Consider the following 9,945-nt stretch of genomic DNA (forward strand, 5'->3'; position numbering starts at 1 on the left):
GAAAAAAATAACAGATATTGAATTCTGAAACTCAATTTCAACCCTTGAATTGGAATCTGATCTAAACTTTTCGAGTCAACTACCTAGGCAAGAATGAATGAAGCATCAATTAGAAGGGTTAGCTTTGTACAATGGTCCCCATCGTTTTTTCACTTTTCGTTGTATAAAACTCCAATGCAAACGACCAGCAGGAGGATGACGCAATCGTTCTTGTTTGAAGCGAAACTGGCTCTACGAACGTCTCGCAATTGATTCAATACTAAACTGAATTCTTGATACTAGAACTGGAACTGAGTTCAGGACCTGAACCAGCCGTCTTAGTTTTTTATACCCTTCCAGGTACGAGAAAGGTGTCATTCTTCCATACTCGTTGATACTAAATATTTGAGAAAACATTAATTTTGAATTCTTTGTGATTATAACTGAAAATGTTAGCATAAATAGATGATCATACTTTCGATGGTATGTAGCAACAATTATGTTGATAAATTAGATACAACAAGAGATATTCACGATCAAAATCTTATCACTCTCTCAGAAGGTAAATTTGGAAAAGGCGTCCCGTAGTAAAGTAAGTCGTATTCACGACAAAAAACGTTCTTCCTATAGTAGAAAGGCTGCGTTAAGTAACGCAGCTGTAGAGCACGATTATGGATTTTAAATAGCAACTGTAGAGGTGAAAGAAATAGACTTTGAAAAAGGAACGCCTGTCATTCCAAAACAATACGAGAATGTCAATATATTATCCCAGATATAACTTGTAGATGACCGAATTATCCAAGAAGCGTTTAAATGATTGTTTAAGCTTAACCGAAATGGAAGAGTTTTCACAACGTAGAATACTATCGAAATGCGTCGCTGATATTATTGGTTCTACAATAAAATGAAATAAAATAAATAAATAAATAATGTGAAACTATTATATTGACCTCCAATACATGAAACATATTAAAATCAAACAGATCTCTCGCCGGATATGTAATCGGTACATTGGTACACGAACGAACACGGCTATTCAATGACTTAAAAACACGTGGATGCCAAATTCGTAACGGTGAAATCATGGTTGACAGAAGAATGATTGTGGAGTCCCAAACATCTATGCACGTATGTGACGTGCCGAACGTATTGATTGTATTTATCAATAAAAGCAATGGCAGTGACTATAGTTACAAAGAAATTAAAAGAGACGAATCATACTTCAAAAATCATATTGAACATAAAATTAATACATTTTCAACGAATATCTGTTGAAAAACGTAATTTAAAATAAGTTTTCCTGAATTTACATTTGATCCTTAAGGTCTGAGGACAGAGGGTCGCTTGTTGAGTTTTAAATCGACCTCTTGGCTCGCTCAATTCCCTTTGCGCATCGTATTTCTCTTGTACTCTCTCGTATATGAGCAAACTGCACCGGGTTGCCAGCATACAATTTATTATTTTGATGAGAAGTTTTATCACATTAATCTATCCTATGGGTTGGACATTGCATGGATTCCAATGAACAATGAAAAAATATTCAACTTTCACAAAGATTGAATGTCTGTGTGTTTGGCAGCCTTGTCGAGCCAATTTTATTTCTCTCTCCTTTTTCAGAATGCTATCAGGAAACCAAAGCGAAAAACTGGCTTTGTTTCACAGAAAAATACAAGACTTTATTTTTATCGCGATAACATATATGTTTTTATGTACTAATCGCATCTAAACTAAATTATCTAGACTTTGTCACGGTAGATTTATGATACAAGAGTTCAAAGCCGAGATATTCGATGAACACGTAGAGGTATGCATTTCCGAGCGTTCCAATTTTCAGCAGTTCTTCAGTCAGAAAAAAATACAACACGACCGCTAAACTCAATGAATCGTTCTGAAAATTTCACAGAATATTCTCAACTAAATTTCGAAGACATCGTCAGGTGGGTTTTTCTATATTTTGCACCGTTTCCAAGAAAATTTAATTTGAAACGGGAAAAGAGCAAAAAAAACTACCACTTTACGGTACTGTCCTCAGCCCTTAAGTTCAGCATTCGAGTGAATTTATATTCAGAATTCTGTTCTAATATTCAGGGCTAGAATTCAGTTCTAGAATCGGAACCAACCAAATGAGATTTTACACCACGCAGAAGGTCTGTTGTTATCGGCTGTTGGTGGATGATCCTGCGACAGACAACCTCAAATCCGTCGTCCGAGTGCGAAAAAGATAAGAAAGCGTGATGAGTTTACCGCCTTACTTCCAAAAGTTTCAAATTTTTGTTTTATTTATGGCAATCTCTCACTGTTGAAAATTCTATCATAAATTGCAGATCATATTTCTGATGGCATGGAGAAAGAATTACGATTTTCGCGTTTAGTATAACTCGATATATTCCTAATTGAATTCTACCCCATCCTTTCACATGACGAATTTTGAAAAGATACCCCACAGTAAAGTAAGATGTTTTCACGTCAAAATACTTGAATATAAAAATTAAGGAAACTCTTGGAGTTACAATAATGTACAGAATGACCTAAACTTGTTTACATTTTGATTGTTTTGGACTAATTTCAACACGTGAAACTACAAACTTCTTCGCATCTTCAGATTTTCCAGATTCTCATAATGTAAATGGTACCAATGTATCATCTCAGCTTCTGTATTTATTGTTCAATTATTACGAGCCAAAATTGTTCGAGCCCACCAGTCACCGATGAGAACCGTAAGAAAACACAAATCGTTTTCCGATTCCAAATCTAAAGCTATGCTCAATTACGTTGGCGAATCCGCCTCGCCTCGCGATTCTTTTAATGGGATTAGTAACGATTTCCTTTGCTAAGTCAATAGTGAAATTCTCCGAATTCCACCGTGAAGATTTCTCCAACCTTGAACTTGCGATCATTTGCCAGTCACTGTCAAAGCCGTCGCGGCGTGAAACGTTAATTATCTTCGGATTAGCCCCGAATGCCAGACCAATGCTACTGCTTCCCGTCCGCTCTGGTCGGTGCAGCGAATATTGACAGCCACGGCGGAAAGCCTTTTCGATTCGACCAGAGCAAAATTGACGGGCGTGAGGTGCATCCAATCGAATCGTGACGGTTCGCACAGCGACATCCGAGACGACGACGACACTTTCCAGAAAGAGAAGCCCTGTTTGCACTCTGCTCCGTCGAGGTAGCGGTTGATGTTAGGGGGTGGAGGGACACCTTGAATGTGGGGTACATAAGAAAATCGTCCGTCTACGCATTGAGAATCGGTGTGGATGAGCTATAATACTGCACGGACAGTAAGTAGTTAGGATATCAGATTCAGTAATCAGCAGAGTGAATCGCGGTTTTTGTTTTCACCGCAAACCTATTCATCGAAGCACCATGTATGCCGAATGCAATGCACTTCTCGGATGTCTTGCACATGCAACATTGCTGCCCTTCCTTGCTCCGTGCTTCGAGTGCCCGTGTTTCCAGCGAATTTTAGTCAGAAAATCGTTTGTAAACATAAGGGAAACACAATTTCTATGGAAGCCCTGGTTCGGTTAGTGAGTTAGTTAATTAGGTTGATTGGTGAACTAGGTTTCACTTTGTTCATATTGTTATAGTATGATTTGTATACATATCCTACAATTGATAAACAAAATTATTGAAAATATTTCTTATGTACCTATTTCGGATAATGCAAAGGGTTCATTACTTGATGTATCATCTAATTTTCAGATGCTCGATTCCAGAAAAAAATAACAAACCAATAGAATCACAACCAAAAGCTAAAACAAAACTAACCTTTAAAATCGTCGACGTATCCGTAATCCAGAGTTGTAGCTGTTGAGGAAACACGACTCCGACGGTGAAAATAAAAAACAAACACACTTTATCACACACCAAACTTTTCTTCGTGACTTTTTCTAGCACAGGAACTTCCGCTTCAATTGCACGCTCCGTTTTTTTTTCTTCCTCTATCACTCACCTAAACACTGCCGCGCACTCACGCACGACACTCAACGAACAGAGTAATCGACTGCACACTTCCGTTTTTTTCTTCGATGGCCTTCGTTTAATTAAAATTGAAACTTTCACTCTTACCGGTAGATATTTCAAGAATCAAACCATAAACACTGCACTTTTAAAATAATGGGGAGAGAAAAAAAAAATAAAACCACTGTTAAATTCGTTGCCGGGAAATTTCAATTTCCAAAATAATGGCGGTCAACGTGCACCACGCGGGGCACTCACTCAGTTGTTTAGGTTTTTGTTTGTTCTGCCCCTGCCCCGCGCTCATTCGTCAGATTTCGTCATTCGCGCTAATCAGCCGTAGTTCAGCACGGGTCACACAATCCATGCACGCTTTGTTCTTTATGGTCATTTGGAATTTCATTTGCGGTTTAATAGTATTTTGGATTTCTCGGTTAATTTTTCAAAAGGGCGTATAAGCAAGTGACAGTTTCTCTTTGTTTACTTTCTCTTCTATTAATTACCAAGCGGTTTCCACGTTTATCAATCAACTCTTTGCATGAAATGATACCCGAAACTTTCGACTTTCAAACAGAACAGTGAAATCAAAGAAAATCTTTTTAATCACATCACAATAATCGAGAAACTGTCACTTGCTTCTACGCCCTAATGAAAAATCAACCGAGTATTGGTTTAAAATGTACATCATGCCATTTTTTTTTAAACGGTCCATCTTCGCAAATATTGCTTTGAATACAAAGCAAAGTACAAATCAGTTGGCGAAACTAACATTGACAGAAAATGGAGAAAAACGTCAATGAATGTTTCGACTTTGGTATCAAATCCAATTAAGAAATTATCGTTAATTATCAGATCAATTTTTGATTAGTCGATTAATTTTTGTTTTAAGTTTAAAAGGCATTCGAATTTTACAACTTTCATTTTATACCCACTGAATGAATCAACATAAGAGTTTCGCCCTTGTTCGATTTGTTTACTTTTATGCATCCTGTGCGAAATACGAAGTTTCACCTTTGCTCATTTTTAGTGAAATTGGCAACTAAGGCAAATTTGCGGGAAATTTTATCGTCTTATTTTCTATTTCCAGTAGTAAAAGGTTCGGAAACCATCTAAAATATAGAAAATAAAAAGTTTCGAATTTCCTTATTAGCAATTTGAGTGTCGCCCTGTTTGTTGGCATGGAACACATAGGGCGAAACTTACGTAAACAAATGGAATGACAGTTTCGCCCTTTATAGTTCTTTGTATTACTAAGATTGAGATTTTTGTAGAATTCGATTTTTTAGGCAAAATTGTAAGATTTGTAAGCATTTATTGATAGGAGAGAGAAACTCGATTTGTTTACTTTTGTAAAGACTCGTCCTTCTTTGAAAAACAGCTGATTTGGAATTCCATCTGTGGTTTAATAGGGTCAGATTCTTATATATTGTTTTTGAAAAAGCTTTAAGTATGTTAATCAAGGTGCAGTTATTTTTTAATGACAACCTAGAATAGGAAATTTTGAAACACACTTGAAAATCATAAAGATAATTGTATGATGCATCAAAAAATACCATTTCAGAAGATGGTTCTAAAAAAATTAGATTTGTTTCAAAAAATTTCTATTGAATTTTATAAGGTTTTTCAATCGAATTTCTATTTTCATGGCCAATCGCATATGAAACTCGTGTGGCTACTAAAAACCACACTCAAGCCATTGACCATCTCGCGAAGTATTTCAGCTTTAAGTTGAAATTTGACAGTAAATTTAACTAAAGCTACGGCCTAAAACTTGACGGATGGAAATTTATTTGGGTTTATTTTACACTGAAAATAAAATAATATCAAGTAGTATAATAATTACAATACAACGAACGTAAAAAACTACGAGATAAATTTAATTTGTTTGACAATGTATTGACATTATTATTGGTGTAATGAAATTGAACGGAAGACAGTAACAAACTAAAGGTCTGAAATGTTTTTGCAGGATTTTTTTTCAGTGTCGGAAAATAACAATCGAACTGTCAAAAATAATCATGCTCTCGAGCAGGGTTATTCTTGACAACGACAACATAACTGCTCGACTGTCAAATTTTAACTAAAAGGTAAAATAAGTCGCAACCATTATTCTAACTTTTAGTTAAAATTTGACAGTCGAGCGGTTATTTTGTCGTTATCAAGCCTTGGTTACCAATATGAAATTTTCTATATTTTTCCCTGAGCATGGTTTTCCTCTAAATTCTTCTCTGAATACTATTTAAATCCGTCGTCTTGCGAGCCAACTGTTTTGCGCTGCCCAGATGCAGAGCTTTGAACTAAGCTATGGTGTCAATTTTCACATTTAACTTGAAGACTGGAAACATGTTCCTAGTTTAATAATTATTCTCTCATGCTTAGAATATGAAAACGAAAAATCATGCAAAAGTTTGATTAAAAAATCAATCATGTTCTACCTTTCGCACTAAATTCAAAATTTATGGAGGAATCATGAAATGATTCAAATTTGAAAAGATTAGGTTTGATGGTGCTGCCTACGAATCAGAAAATCTCTTCGGTTTTATATAGATAAATCGTTAATTTGCACGATCTGTCAATCTTACTTTTAAGCGCGCAATATTGTAGCTTATTTAGTTTAAATGTCAAGAAGTGAAAAATATTGATTTAGATAACTGGGAAACTTCTACTCTGTTTCTAAATTAACAACAATTTTTTTATACCGTGCTTTGGAAACTTTGTGCGAGAAAATTTTGGACAACTTTAACGTAGCAGCAAATACAGACTTTCGGCGATTGTTTTAAGGCCCATATTGCGGCCTCAATTGAATTTCTTTCCAGTGTCAGGTCGGATCCCCCCTTTGCCGTGTAGTGGTGAGGGCAGAGTTTGTCAAAGGTAGGCTAGAAGTTGTTCGACAAAAATTGCAAAAATATTTGCTAAATAATTTTCCCCCTTCTAGCACTCAGAACTGAACAAATACCATCTTTACTCAAAATTTGTTAAACCTATCCTCACTATAGAGTTAAACTTTCCTCACTATAGAGTAGTGCCACATTTACATAAAATGAATGAAATTATACTCATTTTTGAGTACTAATAGACGAGTGTGTTGGATCGAAATTTATTTTTCTCGTTTATTTGCTCGTTTTATTATCAAATCAAATTTATGAGTAGAAATAATTTCAAATTGCACCGGAGATTTTCAAATACATAATATTTAATTATTTGTGGTAAAAATTACGCTAGTTGAAAACCTCAATTAGTGCAGAAAACTAAAAAAAACTCTTATGATCACCATCCAAATAATGAGAAAATAGAATATAATAAGATAAACTCTCACTTGCTGATATACACCTTTGAAATCCGGAAATAGTCTAGAAAGATCATTACGTTATGGAACATCAAAAAGTGCAAGAGAAAATGCTATTTATTTAGATAGCCATCTCATTAGTGGATTCACAATATTATTTTGTCGATAATTGGACTTACAATCAACGAGTTGTGATAAAATCGGATACAATACCTTTGCTTCGGCGTTAAGAAAATAATACCACAAAAAATAGTTCAATGCACCTGTTTCCCCCAGCTGATTACGTAATATCAAAACGTATTCATAATTTTGCATGAGCACTTTAAGTTGAAAAAAAATTGTTTACAAAGTGTGTACCGCGTTTTCTCACAGCTGAACAAACGCAACGAACTGAAATTCAAACTGCTATTGCTTCCACCATATTTACCAGATTTAGCCCCCAGCGACTGTTTTCTGTTGGTAGATTCAAGAAACTGACTAGAAAGAGATTTGCATCGAATGATGTTATTGCTTTTTTTCTTAGACAAAAGAGAAATTGTAACACAAAAATTGTGTATAATTGCTGGAACAATTATTCTGTTCTACAATATTACATTGGTGAAAAAAATCTAAATTTGAGAAAAAATATCACTATGTCATACCGAAGACTTTTCGACTGTCATGTTATTAAAATCACATATCTGTCATGTACAAAAAGGTCAAAAAGATTTGCGGACTGCTCGGCAAAAGCGAACTAAACTGATTGGGGAATTGCCGAGTTATCAGTAATTGAGCGTAAACATATTTAATTTTGATTTTGTTCGAAAAAAGGAACACAAGCACTAATGTTAGGCATAAACTTGATTATTCTTTACATGTACACTAGCTGAAAAAACCATCGAAAGTTTACTCAACTTTTCTAGCATTCGCATAAATTCGTCCGAATTCCTGTTATTTGAAAATCTTGCTTTTTTATCAAATCTCGGTTTATTTTGCGAAAGCCCTGCCGATGAAAGAGTTCCTCATTGTTTATATCCTATGATTTTGTACTTTTTGATGCGATCATTTAGAAAACTCACCAATAAATAGAGGGAAACCTTATTTCTGTATAGAATGTTCAAAACGACGTATGTAAGAATGAGAGATTCTCTTTGTTTACTTTCTCTTTTGATTGTTACGGCACTCTTAGCAATCCTTCTCTCCAATTGTTTACCGATAATAATAACTAAAGCTATCATCCTTTAATCTGCTCTGGAAAAGTTGCCGAAAAAAGCAGGAATATTTCGCAATAATCGAAAGAGAGAGTAAACAAAGAGAATCTCTCATTGTTACATATATCGTTTTGAACATTTTATACAGATTTCATCAAAACAAATTTTACCAATTTCATCAAAATTCAGTTTATGCACGAAGTATTTTCCAATTTAGATCATGTAAAACCACGTCCGAAATTAACATGTTGATAGTGGCTAATTTAAATTCTTTTTTTTTTCGGTGTGCACAAAACCTGACCAACGCGATGAACGAACACAACGGCGAGAACGAGAGCGGCACAATGAAACCACCGAACAAAATAAATTAACTCCGATAATCGCACTCATCGAGCATATTTTTTCGACACACGAGAGTCCACAGTCCAGGCGCAATCATCCCAGAAAATTATCTAAAATCAGGAACACTACGGGACACATGAAAGCACGTCAAGCGCAAAACGCGACGGCACTCGTTCTCTCGCGAAACTCCTCTGGTCACTCACACCAGCTAGTAGCAGAAACCGTTTCCGATCTTACACTGAATATGGGCCCTCCTGTTCTGAGGGGTACCGCTCCGATGCCGCGATCCTCGATGGCTGTGGTCGCGAGAGATCACGGAGTCACTATACAGCCACAAAAGCCCACGGTGCCTGTGTATATGCCGTAAAAATGTTTGCTCCCGCGGATGTACAGGAGATGCGAAATCAAACTTCGAAATCGAATCCAGCGCACACTCGCGCAGCTTTCTTTCTCACACACTCACAAAGCACCGATGATGATGCTGGCTTTTCAATCTTCGCAGTTAATAAATCTGATCGAGAAATTCGACGTTTCATGCTTCAAACAGCACTTCAAGCACGAAACAACACTTCACTTTATCGCTGACACCGTGAATGTCACCACGCAGCATTGAAAAGATAACAAATAGGTAAAAAATGCAATCAAATTAACAAGAAACTTGCTCCGCGACCTACAAAAGTTTACAGCGAACAAAAGCCTTCCCGTCCAACACGTTTGAAGTTGAGCTCAAGACTGGCGAGTCGCTCAGTGCGTTCCGTGCTGGAATCCCTCTTTCCTGGCGAACAACGACTCTTTCTGTTGGTGGAGTGCAAAAGTGTGAGTGTTACTTTGTGCAAGCGGTTGATCGGCAGCACAACAAGTTGAGAGCGACGACTAGCCGGGTATCATCAAAGAGAACGAGAACGTTGTTTACGTTCGGATGTCGGTTCTCACTGCTCAATAATTGGCTGCTGACTCCGGCTAACGCAACTATACTAACGCTAACTGAACAAATGCCACGCTTCCGCGGCGGGGAACCGGTACACGGAAAATCAAAACAATGCCAGATCAAGTTATTTTCAATTACCCAGAACCCACCCGTGCTGTTCCTAATGCCCCGTTTACACTTCTGCTGGCTGCCAGCATGCTGGTGTCAGTGTACTGCCCTCTTAGGAAAAAACGTTCAACTGTGGTCCAATGATCCAAAGT

General features: G+C 36.6%; 1 protein-coding gene across 7 annotated transcripts in view; it reads right to left on the minus strand.

Moving 5' to 3' along the window:
- LOC131427270 (spectrin beta chain, non-erythrocytic 5) overlaps positions 1-9,547 on the minus strand; it is a 335,003-nt gene extending 325,456 nt beyond the window's left edge. The window contains exons 1-2 of one of the 7 annotated variants that reach the window (XM_058590298.1): positions 9,428-9,547; positions 3,751-4,082 (exon numbers count right to left, since the gene is read on the minus strand). The gene's annotated coding sequence lies outside the window, so the exon portion shown is untranslated. The other 6 variants (XM_058590299.1, XM_058590300.1, XM_058590301.1 and 3 more) reach the window with 6 other exon arrangements.
- Between the last annotated feature and the right edge of the window lie 398 nt (positions 9,548-9,945).

The sequence above is a fragment of the Malaya genurostris genome, chromosome 2 (assembly GCF_030247185.1).
Source record: "Malaya genurostris strain Urasoe2022 chromosome 2, Malgen_1.1, whole genome shotgun sequence".
Taxonomy (NCBI): Eukaryota; Metazoa; Arthropoda; class Insecta; order Diptera; family Culicidae; genus Malaya; species Malaya genurostris.